Source organism: Triticum aestivum, chromosome 1B (genome assembly GCF_018294505.1).
Source record: "Triticum aestivum cultivar Chinese Spring chromosome 1B, IWGSC CS RefSeq v2.1, whole genome shotgun sequence".
Lineage (NCBI taxonomy): Eukaryota > Viridiplantae > Streptophyta > Magnoliopsida > Poales > Poaceae > Triticum > Triticum aestivum.
The window spans coordinates 565,804,419-565,824,436 of NC_057795.1; the positions used below are offsets into that span (position 1 = coordinate 565,804,419).

At 47.6% G+C, this 20,018-nt stretch overlaps 1 long non-coding RNA gene across 50 annotated transcripts; it reads left to right on the top strand.

Annotated features, from left to right (window-relative positions):
- Positions 1-281: 281 nt before the first annotated feature.
- Positions 282-19,711, top strand: LOC123138613 (uncharacterized). 50 transcript variants are annotated; one of them, XR_006469287.1, is made up of 18 exons: positions 284-695; positions 791-964; positions 1,068-1,126; positions 3,270-3,372; positions 3,542-3,758; positions 3,944-4,106; positions 5,256-7,871; positions 7,975-8,033; positions 10,466-10,568; positions 10,659-10,681; positions 10,819-11,029; positions 12,179-12,650; positions 13,621-14,795; positions 14,899-14,957; positions 17,390-17,492; positions 17,584-17,606; positions 17,744-17,954; positions 19,104-19,711. It is a non-coding gene; the product is annotated as an uncharacterized lncRNA (long non-coding RNA). The 50 variants fall into 50 exon arrangements; XR_006469295.1 differs by having other exon boundaries at positions 17,792-17,954; XR_006469270.1 differs by having other exon boundaries at positions 282-695; positions 13,621-14,543; positions 14,622-14,795; positions 14,899-17,606; positions 17,792-17,954.
- Positions 19,712-20,018: the final 307 nt, after the last annotated feature.

The window sequence follows — 20,018 nt, forward strand, 5'->3', positions numbered from 1 at the left end:
TAGCCGAAAACATCACTAGTTTATGCTCTGACCCAAGTAGCATGGGACATGAGATCCCATGTGAATGAAAAAGGACCACCCGCAAGGCTAAATACTTTTGGGTGACCGATAGCGAAGTAGTACTGTGAGGAAAATTAAGGTGAAAAGAACCCCAGTGGGTAGTGAAATAGAACATGAAACCGCGTTGAGCTCACTCACATCCTATTTATCCCATTTTCAGTGTTGTCGTAATATTGAACATATAAAGGATGAGCTAGTGCGCCCACCTAGCGGCAGTAGCCACGTCTTCTTTTATTCGCGCGATTTCTACTGCATCGCCGAGGGAAGGGATAAGGTCCCGAACGCCGTGGCCAGCATCCTCTCCTCTCCCTTTTCCCCTCGCTCACTTCCTCCTCCCTCACCGGCAGAACCCTAGCCGCCTTCTCCTGCAGCACCTCAGCCGCCTCCTCTCCCTCCCGCCTCCTCTCCCTCTCCACCCAGCCGCCCCCTCCCTGACAGCCTCCACCTCTCCCTCTCGCCCAGAGCAGGGCGGCCGGCGCGCCCCGCCCGAGCACCTCCCCGGGAAGCAGCCTGCCGGGAAGCAGCAGGTTCTCGTGGTGCGGTGGTGTTGCTGGGAAGGAGGAGGAGGTCAACCGCGTCCCTGGGGTGCCGGTGGAGCTGCTCCTCCGTGAGATCCGGCCGCGGAGAGAGCCATGGTGACCCAGCCCTTCTCCTCCCGCGTCCCTTTCTTTATCACCGAGCTCGCATTGGTGCTCTTGTTGACTTCTTCCTCCTCCTCGGTGCTCAACAGGTTAGGCGAGGCTGCTGGTGGGGCGAAGAAGCAGGGGAGGCAGGCAACAAGGACGGGAAGCAGCGGGATGTCGTGGTGCGGTGGTGCTGCTGGGAAGAAGGAGGAGGTCAGCCGCGTCCCTGGTCTGCCGGCGGAGCTGCTTCTCCGCGAGATTTGGCCACGGAAAGAGCCATGGTGACCCAGCCCTTCTCCTCCCGCGTCTCTTTCTTTATCACAAAGCTCGCGTTGTTGCTCTCTTGTTGACTTCTTCCTCCTCCTTCGTGCTCAACATGTGAAGCACAACCAGCTGGTGCAGAACATCCGCCCAACCTCGCCGTATTTGGGCCTCTCAAGCAGGTGCACACACTCTTGTCATCTTCCTAATTTCCCTCCTCCTTCCAGTGTATTTCTTTGTGCACATTTTGTTTCTGTACGCCTACAAGGTGTTTGATGAAAGTCTTAGTAGGCTGGAGGGAAGGAGTGCTGTATGCAACCATGTGATTTCATTCTTTCAAAAATCGCCTAACGGTGTTTGATGAATGTCTTAGAAGTCTGGAGGACAGGAGTGATCTATGTATGTGATTTGCCGAAAAAGGCTTTCGCCCCGCTTTATATATAAAGCACCGTTCAACATCACCCAGTACAAACTCACGCCCAGGCAAGATACATAGGCGCTGAGCGCGGCAACACCATCCCTAACACTACGTGAAGAGGTGAAACCACATATGACGAACCGTGGTCTCCAAGGCGGCGCCTTCATGAAGGTGACGACACCAGAGCGCCGCCGCCGCCTGATCCGAGGATCAGAGTTTCCCCCGGAGCAACATGAAGGGCAATAAGAGCCGAGACGACACCTTCAAGAAGGGAACGAGTCCGCCGCCGCCGGTCCATCCGAAGAAAGAGCAGGTTTTCACCCCGGCCACCATTCACCGCCGCCGAACGCCACACCCCGGTTACCACGCCGCCCACACGGCCATGGCAACTGGGCAACACCAAGCCACTGGCTCTGCCCAAGAGCCCCGCGGAGCCACCATCAGGGCCGCCACCCCGACATCCAAGACCTTGACACCTCCTCACACGAGATTAGCCGCTACCCCGACCAAAGACATGAGCGGAAAGGACCTGCTTTCGTACCCATGGGCTGCCCTGAGTGCCGAGACCCAATAGGCTGGCCGAGGCTGGCCTCCATCACCCCGTCCTCGGCACCGGGCGCGAGACGAGCTCGGTCCTGCTGCCTGGCGCGAGACGAGCATGGTCCTGCTGCCGGGCGCTAGACTGGCTCGGTCCTGCTGCCGGGCGCGAGACAAGGTTAGTCCTGCTGCCGAGCGCAAGACAAGCTCGGTCCTGCTGCCGGGTGCGAGACGAGTAATGGACTGTCACTGGGGGAGGGCCAACCATTGATGAAGATAGCGGACGGACGCCCGAAGAGAAGGGTTGGAGGTCCACACAGGCCGCACACCGACGGGCCGACGCCGGATAAGTCCAGCCGCTGCCGTGAACGACCCGCACCACCGCCATGAGCCACCACCGCGAGGAGGAGACAATCATGGCAGACCACCACCGCGCCGCCGCCACCACCTACCAGTGCAGGGCGGCCACCCATGGCCCAAGCCGCCCACGGCCCGCGCCGTCACACGGCGGAGCAAGCAAGCCAACTGACCCCCGCCCGCCTGGACGCGCACCAATCGCCGCCACGCCTCCATGGCCCTACTGGCCACAGCCCTCGTCGCGGGACGGGCCGCCAGCGCCAGATTCGGCCGGATCAGACTGGACCGCCCCGCACGAACCGCCCGAAGGACGAAACTCCGCCTTCACCACACAGCCGCCGCGGCACCGACGAGCGCCCATGCCACCAGCGTCGCGACCCGCAGCCCCGCCGCTGCGCCCCTGCTGGATCCGCAGCACCCCGCGCCGCCGGAGACAGACGGGGAGGAGAGAGCCCCCGCCGCCACCTAGGCCAACCAGGCTTCCCCCGACGGCCCGCACGGGTGGCGGCGAGGAGGGCGGAGAAGGGCGGAGTCGAGGGGGGGGGGGGGGGCGGGGAAGACGAGGCCCGCCCGGCCGCCGCGAGGTGGCGGCGCGGACGAGCGGGTGGGCGGAGTCACGAGACCTAACCTACGGTCGTATCCATCATGTATGTGATTTCATTCTTAAAAAAAATCAGTTCCAGTCAATTATAACAAGATGATTTTGAGATTAATAAGAATCCATGAGGTAAATAAAAATGTAAAGAACAAAAGAACTATCCGATCAAAACATAGCAAGAATCCGTGTGGTAGATATTTGCTTCTATCTTGTGGGGTTCTCGACCCATAAACTAGCATTTGGTAGCTTGATTTCCTTCCCTGCACGATAGGACTGTAGGAGACATGAAACTCGTTAGCCTATGATGTGATGTGGCTGCCGTTGGAAATTTATTCTGTCTATCACGAGGATACTATATTAAGCATGAAATTAATCATTTAGAGTATTGTTCATGTTTTGCTGTTTCTTTCTTCAGGTGGCACCCTCTTGGAACTGTTATGCATCCGCCCATGATAAAAAATCTGGTCCAAAATTATGTGGTGTACAGTTTCTCAAAAACTTGTTTGAATTTATCTAATGTGAGTAGCAACGATCTTGATATGATGCTTCAAAGTAAATTAGTTCGAGTTATCTATTTTATGTTCTACGATTTGTAGACAAAAATACAGATGCTCGGTGCTATATATAATCATGTGGTATAAATAAGATAATTAAGCTATATAATTTTGTGCTTCAACCTCCTTTCAGTTTCAGATGGCCAACCATTAACTGTTAGAGATGAGAAGTACCTAATGTAAGACCAGAGGTGGGGTTCTGATGGTTTTGCTGGATGGCTGCAGCTAATCGAGTGGTGTGAGACCCCTCTTGCGTCCCCAAGACATTGGTCCATGCTTCTTTTTTTGGATGCGTGCCTCTAACAAGCAGAATTCTTGTTTTTGCAGCTACGCACAGCAAGATTTTACATGTAAGATGTTTGCTTACATTCCCACCTTCAGTGCCTTGTACAACCGCTACTTTTCATCTCACTTTTCCTGCAATGTGTCATGTTCATAGTTTTCAATGTCGACCTCACTTGATATCTTTTGGTTTTGTTACGAGAAGATCAAGATCTTTGATAAGATAGTAATGACACTTTGTTCTGCAATCAAGGAATGAATGGAACTTCAAGACCCTGTTGAACATGCACTCAATTTAGTCACAAAGAAAAATAAGAACAATTGTGTTGGGCAACCTCGCCCACAGGAGGAAAAGCTCACAGTTTGGATGAGGATCTGTAGTCCAAAGGTTGGTCAGGTCCTGATGGATTGAGAAGGTGAATAAATCTATTCTTGTGATTGATTTCTTTTGTGCTTTTGTTTCAATTGATTTAAGAGGTGAGAAACCTTGAGATTTCTGAATGTTTTTTCCCAGTATGGTTGATCTTGGTTTTGGACAGACTCATGTTTGATAAGCCTTGTGTTTTGTGTGTTCTGGCCAAGGAGTGGAGAGGTTTAAGGACCATTATACTTATCTTCATGCAACTAACTATATGTTTAGATTCGTTAGCTATAGAAGTCTTCGTACTCTTTGGCCGTTTAGTTAGTTCTGAAGACAGATGGTGAATTGATTTTGCAACTACAGTGGTCAGAAAATGATTTTTTTGTAATTGTTGACCGTTTAGTTAGAAATGTGTCAACAATCTGTGATGTATAAAGATTGCACTGATCATTAGAGCCTATAGTTTTGGGCTAAAAAAGAGTCACGGGTTTGATCTTCAGTTTGATACAAATTTTGCAGCTTTGCAGCCCACGACATGCTTGAATTTTGGTATAGTAAGATGGTAGATTATCCATTATTATTATTTTTATACACTGTCTTCTTTGTTTTCACTTACCGAGTACCTTCCTTACGGAACCTTTGCTCTCAACCTGTATTAATTTACTTTACCCTTACAACCTAAGTATCTTTGCTTTCAACCTGCATTATTATTACTATCTCCGATGCAAAATAAACATATATCTTTCCTTTCACTTACTGGGTACCTTCCTTACTGTACCTTTGCTCTCAACCTGTATTAATTTAAAATTGAGGGAGATTGAGTAGGAGTGCCTTTTTTATATAAAATGGATTCAACAACCAACTTTAGCCAAGAACAAACCATCAACAAGGAAGTGTAACCTGGGATAGGTATGCAGAAATCCTTGAGAAAAGACACAAATCACACTGAAATACTACTTTTTAGGGATTTATTATGGTTCGTCAAACTTTCACTACAAAACTAAAAATGGTTATGGAGAGAGGAAGTTGATTTTCGCATTTCACTTCACTTTACAATTTAAATTTTTTGTTGAAAGAAGAGTGAGTTCAGCCATGAACATATGCATGATTATATAATTACATGCTTGCACCTCAACGACAATCGACGTCTGCTGGACCTATGAAGTTTTTTGGTCTGATGAGTTCGTTCCCATTTGTTTTGCAGGTTCTATGATATCGTGCTTTGTCCCATCTCTGTTCTATTCATCAAGCTTTGCTCATTTCAAAAGGAGAATCCCTGCAGGGCAGCCACACATGACCCCACTCCTCAGTTTATTCGTTCATGGCACATCAGCTCTTTCACCCACTTGACCCAGCGATAAAACAAAGGGTTCAGTTCACCCAGTCATGCCCAAAGTAGCCTCACTCCGTTGTATTCCCTTGCAGGACTTGATCCGCTGTCACTCTCCGACTAATTATCATTCAAGATGGAGGTTTTACTTTCCAGCTTCACCAATTTGTTAGATTTGGTAACTGAGGTCACGAGTGCAAAAGTAATACAGGCATGCCAAACAAATCTGAGCCATTCATGTCAACCTGCTCCTCATTCATTTCATTCAAAAAATTAAATCAGAAAAATTGTGGATGTTATTGTGGCATCAATACGGCTTCATTCTGATTGGTCCGGCGCGACAGAGGTCAATCTTCATCATGAATGCCTATATGCATTTATTAATATCTTTTATTGTTTGTGTTTAGTGCATAAAAACTGCAATAGATTCCCACCTCTTATTATGGATGCACAAGTTCTTCACAATGTTTCCATTGCTGATATCTTTGCCCTGTCTGTCTTGGTTAAATGTCAGTGCTTCACAATGCACTTTTTACATTGCACGATCTAACAATGCATGCCAGACTTCTGATAATTGTACAATAGTATGCGGTGATGCTAATAAGACATGCTGAATGCAGAGTTTTATTTCATCTATGTTAGTACCCATGCGAATATTGAATTATTTTACTTAGATGGTTTAACACATGTCATAATATAGGTGGTAGTTAGGAGAAGGCATTAATCTTTTTGTTTCTTTAGCAAATAGTAGTAGTTCTCATGTTACAGGGTGCGTGGACAAACTGATGCAAGGGGCATTGTTTCACACAACACCCACACCAATGACCACTGGACGAGTGAAGCAAAGGGACTTGTGAACAACATGAAAAACTTTCAGCCATCTTTTGATTACACGGAAATATGCCTTTGATGCATCTATGTTATTATTTACTGAACGACTGTGTTTAGCAACTTCAGTGTGTATATCAAAATTACTACTCCCTCCATCCGAAAAAGCTTGTCCCTCAAATGGATGTATGTAGCATCAAGTTAGTGCTAGATACATCCATTTGAGGAATAAGCTTGAGACATGCTTTTTCGGACTGAGGGAGTATATGATGTAATTGACCACTATCACTAAGAAGTGCTTCTGGACACAATGCTCTATTTTATCATGTCTATAGTGCATTTTATTGTGCCACCTGCATATATAGCTACTTGAATCTTCTAATTGCAAACTCAAACATTTGCATTTTGTTCTTCGTTTCAGTTGGGCTTTTGCGTCAATTTTATCAATTTCATAGATTACAAATGAGAAAAAATATATTTTTATACAGATCCACGACGCTTTGCAAAAGAGCATACATCAACATCGTCTGCTACCAAAAAAAACAAAGTAATCTCTTTTAGTTCTTGCTTCAAATTTGTCTCGCGCGCCAAATGGCGCGACAGGTCATCTAGTCAGACCTAAAACACAACATAGCAAGTACCCATATGCCAGTGTCATAGACTCGCATCCCATTTATTTTAGATCTTAAAAACTATTGTTCTTATTTTCATTGAATCTAATCATCCCCTCGAAGTTTATATCTATACTCCATTTATCATCTTGCTAATCCAATTAGAAGGATGAATACTTGGTGAAGTAGGATTCAGAAGGCACCTCTAAAGGAACTATCTTTCTTTTCAGATTCACCTATCTTTAATTTAGAAATTTCACCTATTCTCCTTACCTTTCACTGCCATATTCCATGATTATATCAGTTATAACATAAAATATAAATTCTTAATTATAAAAATAAAAATAAAGGATGAGCTAGTGCGCCCACCTAGTGGCAGTAGCCACGTCTCCTTTTATTCGCGCAATTTCTACTGCATCGTCGAGGGAAGGGATAAGGTCCCGAACGCTGTGGCCAGCATCCTCTCCTCTCCCTTTTCCCCTCGCTCACTTCCTCCTCCCTCACCGGCAGAACCCTAGCCGCCTTCTCCTGCAGCACCTCAGCCGCCTCCTCTCCCTCCCGCCTCCTCTCCCTCTCCACCCAGCCGCCCCCTCCCTGACAGCCTCCACCTTCTCCCTCTCGCCCAGAGTAGGGCGGCCGGCGCGCCCCGCCCGAGCACCTCCCCGGGAAGCAGCCTGCCGGGAAGCAGCAGGTTCTCGTGGTGCGATGGTGTTGCTGGGAAGGAGGAGGAGGTCAACCGCGTCCCTGGGGTGCCGGTGGAGCTGCTCCTCCGCGAGATCCGGCCGCGGAGAGAGCCATGGTGACCCAGCCCTTCTCCTCCCACCAAGCTCGCATTGGTGCTCTTGTTGACTTCTTCCTCCTCCTCGGTGCTCAACAGGTTAGGCGAGGCTGCTGGTGGGGCGAAGAAGCAGGGGAGGCAGGCAACAAGGACGGGAAGCAGCGGGTTGTCGTGGTGCGGTGGTGCTGCTGGGAAGAAGGAGGAGGTCAGCCGCGTCCCTGGTCTGCCGGTGGAGCTGCTTCTCCGTGAGATTTGGCCACGGAAAGAGCCATGGTGACCCAGCTCTTCTCCTCCCGCGTCTCTTTGTTTATCACCAAGCTCGCGTTGTTGCTCTCTTGTTGACTTCTTCCTCCTCCTTCGTGCTCAACATGTGAAGCACAACCAGCTGGTGCAGAACATCCACCCAACCTCGCCGCATTTGGGCCTCTCAAGCAGGTGCACACACTCTTTTCATCTTCCTAATTTCCCTCCTCCTTCCAGTGTATTTGTTTGTGCACATTTTGTTTCTGTACGCCTACAAGGTGTTCGATGAAAGTCTTAGTAGGCTGGAGGGAAGGAGTGCTGTATGCAACCATGTGATTTCATTCTTCCAAAAATCGCCTAACGGTGTTTGATGAATGTCTTAGAAGTCTGGAGGACAGGAGTGATCTATGTATGTGATTTGCCGAAAAAGGCTTTCGCCTCGCTTTATATATAAAGCACCGTTCAACATCACCCAGTACAAACTCACGCCCACACAACACACGCACACACACACCCAAGGCAAGATACATAGGCGCTGAGCGCGGCAACACCATGCCTAACACTACATGAAGAGGTGAAACCACATATGACGAACCGTGGTCTCCAAGGCGGCGCCTTCATGAAGGTGACGACACCAGAGCGCCGCCGCCGCCTGATCCGAGGATCAAAGTTTCCCTCGGAGCAACATGAAGGGCAATGAGAGCCGAGACGACACCTTCAAGAAGGGAACGAGTCCGCCGCCGCCGGTCCATCCGAAGAAAGAGCATGTTTTCACCCCGGCCACCATTCACCGCCGCCGAATGCCACACCCCGGTTACCACGCCGCCCACACGGCCATGGCAACTGGGCAACACCAAGCCACTGGCTCTGCCCAAGAGCCCCGCGGAGCCACCATCAGGGCCGCCACCCCGACATCCAAGACCTTGACACCTCCTCACACGAGATCAGCCGCTACCCCGACCAAAGACACGAGCAGAAAGGACCTGCTTTCGTACCCACGGGCTGCCCCGAGTGCCGAGACCCAATAGGCTGGCCGAGGCTGGCCTCCATCACCCCGTCCTCGGCACCGGGCGCGAGACGAGCTCGGTCCTACTGCCTAGCGCGAGACGAGCATGGTCCTGCTGCCGGGCGCTAGACTGGCTCGGTCCTGCTGCCGGGCGCGAGACAAGGTCAGTCCTGCTGCCGAGCGCAAGACAAGCTCGGTCCTGCTGCCGGGTGCGAGACGAGTAATGGACCGTCACTGGGGGAGGGTCAACCATCGATGAAGATAGCGGACGGACGCCCGAAGAGAAGGGTTGAAGGTCCACACAGGCCGCACACCGACGGGCCGATGCCGGATAAGTCCAGCCGCTGCCGTGAACGACCCGCACCACCGCCATGAGCCACCACCGCGAGGAGGAGACAATCATGGCAGACCACCACTGCGCCGCCGCCACCACCTACCAGTGCAGGGTGGCCACCCATGGCCCAAGCCGCCCACGGCCCGCGCCGTCACACGGCGGAGCAAGCAAGCCAGCTGACCCCCGCCCGCCTGGACGCGCACCAACCGCCGCCACGCCTCCATGGCCCTACTAGCCACAGCCCTCGTCGCCGGACGGGCCGCCAGCGCCAGATTCGGCCGGATTAGACTGGACTGCCCCGCACGAACCGCCCGAAGGACGAAACTCCGCCTTCACCGCACAGCCGCCGCGGCACCGACGAGCGCCCATGCCACCAGCGTCGCGACCCGCAGCCCCGCCGCCGCGCCCCTGCTGGATCCGCAGCACCCCGCGCCGCCGGAGACAGACGGGGAGGAGAGAGCCCCCGCCGCCACCTAGGCCAACCAGGCTTCCCCCGACGGCCCGCACGGGTGGCGGCGAGGAGGGCGGAGAAGGGCGGAGTCGAGGGGGGGCGGGGAAGACGAGGCCCGCCCGGCCGCTACGAGGTGGCGGCGCGGACGAGCGGGAGGGCGGAGTCACGAGACCTAACCTATGGTCGTATCCATCATGTATGTGATTTCATTGTTAAAAAAATCAGTTCCAGTCAATTATAACAAGATGATTTTGAGATTAATAAGAATCCATGAGGTAAATAAAAATGTAAAGAACAAAAGAACTATCCGATCAAAACATAGCAAGAATCCGTGTGGTAGATATTTGCTTCTATCTTGTGGGGTTCTCGACCCATAAACTAGCATTTGGTAGCTTGATTTCCTTCCCTGCACGATAGGACTGTAGGAGACATGAAACTCGTTAGCCTATGATGTGATGTGGCTGCCGTTGGAAATTTATTCTGTCTATCGCGAGGATACTATATTAAGCATGAAATTAATCATTTAGAGTATTGTTCATGTTTTGCTATTTCTTTCTTCATGTGGCACCCTCTTGGAACTGTTATGCATCCGCCCATGATAAAAAATCTGGTCCAAAATTATGTGGTGTACAGTTTCTCAAAAACTTGTTTGAATTTATCTAATGTGGGTAGCAACAATCTTGATATGATGCTTCAAAGTAAATTAGTTCGAGTTATCAATTTTATGTTCTATGATTTGTAGACAAAAATACAGATGCTCGGTGCTATATATAATCATGTGGTATAAATAAGATAATTAAGCTATATAATTTTGTGCTTCAACCTCCTTTCAGTTTCAGATGGCCAACCATTAACTGTTAGAGATGAGAAGTACCTAATGTAAGACCAGAGGTGGGGTTCTGATGGTTTTGCTGGATGGCTGCAGCTAATCGAGTGGTGTGAGACCCCTCTTGCGTCCCCAAGACATTGGTCCATGCTTCTTTTTTTGGATGCGTGCCTCTAACAAGCAGAATTCTTGTTTTGCAGCTACGCACAGCAAGATTTTACACGTAAGATGTTTGCTTACATTCCCACCTTCAGTGCCTTGTACAACTGCTACTTTTCATCTCACTTTTCCTGCAATGTGTCATGTTCATAGTTTTCAATGTCGACCTCACTTGATATCTTTTGGTTTTGTTACGAGAAGATCAAGATCTTTGATAAGATAGTAATGACACTTTGTTCTGCAATCAAGGAATGAATGGAACTTCAAGACCCTGTTGAACATGCACTCAATTTAGTCACAAAGAAAAATAAGAACAATTGTGTTGGGCAACCTCGCCCACAGGAGGAAAAGCTCACAGTTTGGATGAGGATCTGTAGTCCAAAGGTTGGTCAGGTCCTGATGGATTGAGAAGGTGAATAAATCTATTCTTGTGATTGATTTCTTTGTGCTTTTGTTTCAATTGATTTAAGAGGTGAGAAACCTTGAGATTTCTGAATGTTTTTTCCCAGTATGGTTGATCTTGGTTTTGGACAGACTCATGTTTGATAAGCCTTGTGTTTTGTGTGTTCTGGCCAAGGAGTGGAGAGGTTTAAGGACCATTATACTTATCTTCATGCAACTAACTGTATGTTTATATTCGTTAGCTATAGAAGTCTTCGTACTCTTTGGCCGTTTAGTTAGTTCTGAAGACAGATGGTGAATTGATTTTGCAACTACAGTGGTCAGAAAATGATTTTTTTGTAATTGTTGACCGTTTAGTTAGAAATGTGTTAACAATCTATGATGTATAAAGATTGCACTGATCATTAGAGCCTATAGTTTTGGGCTAAAAAAGAGTCTCGGGTTTGATCTTCAGTTTGATACAAATTTTGCAGCTTTGCAGCCCACGACATGCTTGAATTTTGGTACAGTAAGATGGTAGATTATCCATTATTATTATTTTTATACACTGTCTTCTTTGTTTTCACTTACCGAGTACCTTCCTTACGGAACCTTTGCTCTCAACCTGTATTAATTTACTTTACCCTTACAACCTAAGTATCTTTGCTTTCAACCTGCATTATTATTACTATCTCCGATGCAAGATAAACATATATCTTTCCTTTCACTTACTGGGTACCTTCCTTACTGTACCTTTGCTCTCAACCTGTATTAATTTAAAATTGAGGGAGATTGAGTAGGAGTGCCTTTTTTTATATAAAATGGATTCAACAACCAACTTTAACCAAGAACAAACCATCAACAAGGAAGTGTAACCTGGGATAGGTATGCAGAAATCCTTGAGAAAAGACACAAATCACACTGAAATACTACTTTTCAGGGATTTATTATGGTTCGTCAAACTTTCACTACAAAACTAAAAATGGTTATGGAGAGAGGAAGTTGATTTTCGCATTTCACTTCACTTTACAATTTAAATTTTTTGTTGAAAGAAGAGTGAGTTCAGCCATGAACATATGCATGATTATATAATTACATGCTTGCACCTCAACAACAATCGACGTCTGCCGGACCTATGAAGTTTTTTGGTCTGATGAGTTCGTTCCCGTTTGTTTTGCAGGTTCTATGATATCGTGCTTTGTCCCATCTCTGTTCTATTCATCAAGCTTTGCTCATTTCAAAAGGAGAATCCCTGCAGGGCAGCCACACATGACCCCACTCCTCAGTTTATTCTTTCATGGCACATCAGCTCTTTCACCCACTTGACCCAGCGATAAAACAAAGGGTTCAGTTCACCCAGTCATGCCCAAAGTAGCCTCACTCCATTGTATTCCCTTGCAGGACTTGATCCGCTGTCACTCTCCGACTAATTATCATTCAAGATGGAGGTTTTACTTTCCAGCTTCACCAATTTGTTAGATTTGGTAACTGAGGTCACGAGTGCAAAAGTAATACAGGCATGCCAAACAAATCTGAGCCATTCATGTCAACCTGCTCCTCATTCATTTCATTCAAAAAATTAAATCAGAAAAATTGTGGATGTTATTGTGGCATCAATACGGCTTCATTCCGACTGGTCCGACGCGGCAGAGGTCAATCTTCATCATGAATGCCTATATGCATTTATTAATATCTTTTATTGTTTGTGTTTAGTGCATAAAAACTGCAATAGATTCCCACCTCTTATTATGGATGCACAAGTGCTTCACAATGTTTCCATTGCTGATATCTTTGCCCTGTCTGTCTTGGTTAAATGTCAGTGCTTCACAATGCACTTTTTACATTGCACGATCTAACAATGCATGCCAGACTTCTGATAATTATACAATAGTATGCGGTGATGCTAATAAGACGTGCTGAATGCGGAGTTTTATTTCATCTATGTTAGTACCCATGCGAATATTGAATTGTTTTACTTAGATGGTTTAACACATGTCATAATATAGGTGGTAGTTAGGAGAAGGCATTAATCTTTTTGTTTCTTTAGCAAATAGTAGTAGTTCTCATGTTACAGTGTGCGTGGACAAACTAATGCAAGGGGCATTGTTTCACACAACACCCACAACAATGACCACTGGACGAGTGAAGCAAAGGGACTTGTGAACAACATGAAAAACTTTCAGCCATCTTTTGATTACACGGAAATATGCCTTTGATGCATCTATGTTATTATTTACTGAACGACTGTGTTTAGCAACTTCAGTGTGTATATCAAAATTACTACTCCCTCCATCCGAAAAAGCTTGTCCCTCAAATGGATGTATGTAGCATCAAGTTAGTGCTAGATACATCCATTTGAGGAATAAGCTTGAGACATGCTTTTTCGGACTGAGGGAGTATATGATGCAATTGACCACTATCAGTAAGAAGTGCTTCTGGACACAATGCTCTATTTTATCATGTCTTTAGTGCATTTTATTGTGCCACCTGCATATATAGCTACTTGAATCTTCTAATCGCAAACTCAAACATTTGCATTTTGTTCTTCGTTTCAGTTGGGCTTTTGCGTCAATTTTATCAATTTCATAGATTACAAATGAGAAAAAATATATTTTTATACAGATCCACGACGCTTTGCAAAAGAGCATACATCAACATCGTCTGCTACCAAAAAAAAACAAAGTAATCTCTTTTAGTTCTTGCTTCAAATTTGTCTCGCGCGCCAAATGGCGCGACAGGTCATCTAGTCAGACCTAAAACACAACATAGCAAGTACCCATATGCCAGTGTCATAGACTCGCATCCCGTTTATTTTAGATCTTAAAAACTATAGTTCTTATTTTCATTGAATCTAATCATCCCCTCGAAGTTTATATCTATACTCCATTTATCATCTTGCTAATCCAATTAGAAGGATGAATACTTGGTGAAGTAGGATTCAGAAGGCACCTCTAAAGGAACTATCTTTCTTTTCAGATTCACCTATCTTTAATTTAGAAATTTCACCTATTCTCCTTACCTTTCACTGTCATATTCCATGATTATATCAGTTATAACATAAATTATAAATTCTTAATTATAAAAATAAAAATAAAGGATGAGCTAGTGCGCCCACCTAGCGGCAGTAGCCACGTCTCCTTTTATTCGCGCAATTTCTACTGCATCGTCGAGGGAAGGGATAAGGTCCCGAACACCGTGGCCAGCATCCTCTCCTCTCCCTTTTCCCCTCGCTCACTTCCTCCTCCCTCACCGGCAGAACCCTAGCCGCCTTCTCCTGCAGCACCTCAGCCGCCTCCTCTCCCTCCCGCCTCCTCTCCCTCTCCACCCAGCCGCCCCCTCCCTGACAGCCTCCACCTTCTCCCTCTCGCCCAGAGTAGGGCGGCCGGCGCGCCCCGCCCGAGCACCTCCCCGGGAAGCAGCCTGCCGTGAAGCAGCAGGTTCTCGTGGTGCGGTGGTGTTGCTGGGAAGGAGGAGGAGGTCAACCGCGTCCCTGGGGTGCCGGTGGAGCTGCTCCTCCGCGAGATCCGGCCGCGGAGAGAGCCATGGTGACCCAGCCCTTCTCCTCCCACCAAGCTCGCATTGGTGCTCTTGTTGACTTCTTCCTCCTCCTCGGTGCTCAACAGGTTAGGCGAGGCTGCTGGTGGGGCGAAGAAGCAGGGGAGGCAGGCAACAAGGACGAGAAGCAGCGGGTTGTCGTGGTGCGGTGGTGCTGCTGGGAAGAAGGAGGAGGTCAGCCGCGTCCCTGGTCTGCCGGTGGAGCTGCTTCTCCGCGAGATTTGGCCACGGAAAGAGCCATGGTGACCCAGCTCTTCTCCTCCCGCGTCTCTTTCTTTATCACCAAGCTCGCATTGTTGCTCTCTTGTTGACTTCTTCCTCCTCCTTCGTGCTCAACATGTGAAGCACAACCAGCTGGTGCAGAACATCCGCCCAACCTCGCCGCATTTGGGCCTCTCAAGCAGGTGCACACACTCTTGTCATCTTCCTAATTTCCCTCCTCCTTCCAGTGTATTTGTTTGTGCACATTTTGTTTCTATACGCCTACAAGGTGTTCGATGAAAGTCTTAGTAGGCTGGAGGGAAGGAGTGCTGTATGCAACCATGTGATTTCATTCTTCCAAAAATCGCCTAACGGTGTTTGATGAATGTCTTAGAAGTCTGGAGGACAGGAGTGATCTATGTATGTGATTTGCCGAAAAAGGCTTTCGCCCCGCTTTATATATAAAGCACCGTTCAACATCACCCAGTACAAACTCACGCCCACACAACACACGCACACACACACCCAAGGCAAGATACATAGGCGCTGAGCGCGGCAACACCATCCCTAACACTACATGAAGAGGTGAAACCACATATGATGAACCGTGGTCTCCAAGGCGGCGCCTTCATGAAGGTGACGACACCAGAGCGCCGCCGCCGCCTGATCCGAGGATCAGAGTTTCCCTCGGAGCAACAAGAAGGGCAATGAGAGCCGAGACGACACCTTCAAGAAGGGAACGAGTCCGCCGCCGGCGGTCCATCCAAAGAAAGAGCAGGTTTTCACCCCGGCCACCATTCACCGCCACCGAACGCCACACCCCGGTTACCACGCCGCCCACACGGCCATGGCAACTGGGCAACACCAAGCCACTGGCTCTGCCCAAGAGCTCCGCGGAGCCACCATCAGGGCCGCCACCCCGACATCCAAGACCTTGACACCTCCTCACACGAGATCAGCCGCTACCCCGACCAAAGACACGAGCGGAAAGGACCTGCTTTCGTACCCACGGGCTGCCCCGAGTGCCGAGACCCAATAGGCTAGCCGAGGCTGGCCTCCATCACCCCGTCCTCGGCACCGGGCGCGAGACGAGCTCGGTTCTGCTGCCTGGCGCGAGACGAGCATGGTCCTGCTGCCGGGCGCTAGACTGGCTCGGTCCTGCTGCCGGGCGCGAGACAAGGTCAGTCCTGCTGCCGAGCGCAAGACAAGCTCGGTCCTGCTGCCGGGTGCGAGACGAGTAATGGACCGTCACTGGGGGAGGGTCAACCATCGATGAAGATAGCGGACGGACGCCCGAAGAGAAGGGTTGAAGGTCCACACAGGCCGCACACCGACGGGCCGACGCCGGATAAGTCCAGCCGCTGCCGTGAACGACCCGCACCACCGCCATGAGCCACCACCGCGAGGAGGAGACAATCATGGCAGACCACCACCGCGCCGCCGCCACCACCTACCAGTGCAGGGCGGCCACCCATGGCCCAAGCCGCCCACGGCCCGTGCCGTCACACGGCGGAGCAAGCAAGCCAGCTGACCCCCGCCCGCCTGGACGCGCACCAACCGCCGCCACGCCTCCATGGCCCTACTGGCCACAGCCCTCGTCGCCGGACGGGCCGCCAGCGCCAGATTCGGCCGGATTAGACTGGACTGCCCCGCACGAACCGCCCGAAGGACGAAACTACGCCTTCACCGCACAGCCGCCGCGGCACCGACGAGCGCCCATGCCACCAGCGTCGCGACCCGCAGCCCCGCCGCCGCGCCCCTGCTGGATCCGCAGCACCCCGCGCCGCTGGAGACAGACGGGGAGGAGAGAGCCCCCGCCGCCACCTAGGCCAACCAGGCTTCCCCCGACGGCCCGCACGGGTGGCGGCGAGGAGGGCGGAGAAGGGCGGAGTCGAGGGGGGGCGGGGAAGATGAGGCCCGCCCGGCCGCCGCGAGGTGGCGGCGCGGACGAGCGGGAGGGCGGAGTCACGAGACCTAACCTACGGTCGTATCCATCATGTATGTGATTTCATTGTTAAAAAAAATCAGTTCCAGTCAATTATAACAGGATGATTTTGAGATTAATAAGAATCCATGAGGTAAATAAAAATGTAAAGAACAAAAGAACTATCCGATCAAAACATAGCAAGAATCCGTGTGGTAGATATTTGCTTCTATCTTGTGGGGTTCTCGACCCATAAACTAGCATTTGGTAGCTTGATTTCCTTCCCTGCACGATAGGACTGTAGGAGACATGAAACTCGTTAGCCTATGATGTGACGTGGCTGCCGTTGGAAATTTATTCTGTCTATCGCGAGGATACTATATTAAGCATGAAATTAATCATTTAGAGTATTGTTCATGTTTTGCTGTTTCTTTCTTCTGGTGGCACCCTCTTGGAACTGTTATGCATCCGCCCATGATAAAAAATCTGGTCCAAATTATGTGGTGTACAGTTTCTCAAAAACTTGTTTGAATTTATCTAATGTGGGTAGCAACAATCTTGATATGATGCTTCAAAATAAATTAGTTCGAGTTATCTATTTTATGTTCTATGATTTGTAGACAAAAATACAGATGCTCGGTGCTATATATAATCATGTGGTATAAATAAGATAATTAAGCTATATAATTTTGTGCTTCAACCTCCTTTCAGTTTCAGATGGCCAACCATTAACTGTTAGAGATGAGAAGTACCTAATGTAAGACCAGAGGTGGGGTTCTGATGGTTTTGCTGGATGGCTGCAGCTAATCGAGTGGTGTGAGACCCCTCTTGCGTCCCCAAGACATTGGTCCATGCTTCTTTTTTTGGATGCGTGCCTCTAACAAGCAGAATTCTTGTTTTTGCAGCTACGCACATCAAGATTTTACACGTAAGATGTTTGCTTACATTCCCACCTTCAGTGCCTTGTACAACTGCTACTTTTCATCTCACTTTTCCAGCAATGTGTCATGTTCATAGTTGTCAATGTTGACCTCACTTGATATCTTTTGGTTTTGTTACGAGAAGATCAAGATCTTTGATAAGATAGTAATGACACTTTGTTCTGCAATCAAGGAATGAATGGAACTTCAAGACCCTGTTGAACATGCACTCAATTTAGTCACAAAGAAAAATAAGAACAATTGTGTTGGGCAACCTCGCCCACAGGAGGAAAAGCTCACAGTTTGGATGAGGATCTGTAGTCCAAAGGTTGGCCAGGTCCTGATGGATTGATAAGGTGAATAAATCTATTCTTGTGATTGATTTCTTTGTGCTTTTGTTTCAATTGATTTAAGAGGTGAGAAACCTTGAGATTTCTGAATGTTTTTTCCCAGTATGGTTGATCTTGGTTTTGGACAGACTCATGTTTGATAAGCCTTGTGTTTTGTGTGTTCTGGCCAAGGAGTGGAGAGGTTTAAGGACCATTATACTTATCTTCATGCAACTAACTGTATGTTTGTATTCGTTAGCTATAGAAGTCTTCGTACTCTTTGGCCGTTTAGTTAGTTCTGAAGACAGATGGTGAATTGATTTTGCAACTGCAGTGGTCAGAAAATGATTTTTTTGTAATTGTTGACCATTTAGTTAGAAATGTGTCAACAATCTGTGATGTATAAAGATTGCACTGATCATTAGAGCCTATAGTTTTGGGCTAAAAAAGAGTCTCGGGTTTGATCTTCAGTTTGATACAAATTTTGCAGCTTTGCAGCCCACGACATGCTTGAATTTTGGTACAGTAAGATGGTAGATTATCCATTATTATTATTTTTATACACTGTCTTCTTTGTTTTCACTTACCGAGTACCTTCCTTACGGAACCTTTGCTCTCAACCTGTATTAATTTACTTTACCCTTACAACCTAAGTATCTTTGCTTTCAACCTGCATTATTGTTACTATCTCCGATGCAAGATAAACATATATCTTTCCTTTCACTTACTGGGTACCTTCCTTACTGTACCTTTGCTCTCAACCTGTATTAATATAAAATTGAGGGAGATTGAGTAGGAGTGCCTTTTTTTATATAAAATGGATTCAACAACCAACTTTAGCCAAGAACAAACCATCAACAAGGAAGTGTAACCTGGGATAGGTATGCAGAAATCCTTGAGAAAAGACACAATTCACACTGAAATACTACTTTTCAGGGATTTATTATGGTTCGTCAAACTTTCACTACAAAACTAAAAATGGTTATGGAGAGAGGAAGTTGATTTTCGCATTTCACTTCACTTTACAATTTAAATTTTTTGTTGAAAGAAGAGTGAGTTCAGCCATGAACATATGCATGATTATATAATTACATGCTTGCACCTCAACGACAATCGACGTCTGCTGGACCTATGAAGTTTTTTGGTCTGATGAGTTCGTTCCCGTTTGTTTTGCAGGTTCTATGATATCGTGCTTTGTCCCATCTCTGTTCTATTCATCAAGCTTTGCTCATTTCAAAAGGAGAATCCCTGCAGGGCAGCCACACATGACCCCACTCCTCAGTTTATTCTTTCATGGCACATCAGCTCTTTCACCCACTTGACCCAGCGATAAAACAAAGGGTTCAGTTCACCCAGTCATGCCCAAAGTAGCCTCACTCCGTTGTATTCCCTTGCAGGACTTGATCCGCTGTCACTCTCTGACTAATTATCATTCAAGATGGAGGTTTTACTTTCCAGCTTCACCAATTTGTTAGATTTGGTAACTGAGGTCACGAGTGCAAAAGTAATACAGGCATGCCAAACAAATCTGAGCCATTCATGTCAACCTGCTCCTCATTCATTTCATTCAAAAAATTAAATCAGAAAAATTGTGGATGTTATTGTGGCATCAATACGGCTTCATTCCGACTGGTCCGACGCGGCAGAGGTCAATCTTCATCATGAATGCCTATATGCATTTATTAATATCTTTTATTGTTTGTGTTTAGTGAATAAAAACTGCAATAGATTCCCACCTCTTATTATGGATGCACAAGTGCTTCACAATGTTTCCATTGCTGATATCTTTGCCCTGTCTGTCTAGGTTAAATGTCAGTGCTTCACAATGCACTTTTTACATTGCACGATCTAACAATGCATGCCAGACTTTTGATAATTATACAATAGTATGCAGTGATGCTAATAAGACATGCTGAATGCGGAGTTTTATTTCATCTATGTTAGTACCCAGGCGAATATTGAATTGTTTTACTTAGATGGTTTAACACATGTCATAATATAGGTGGTAGTTAGGAGAAGGCATTAATCTTTTTGTTTCTTTAGCAAATAGTAGTAGTTCTCATGTTACAGTGTGCGTGGACAAACTAATGC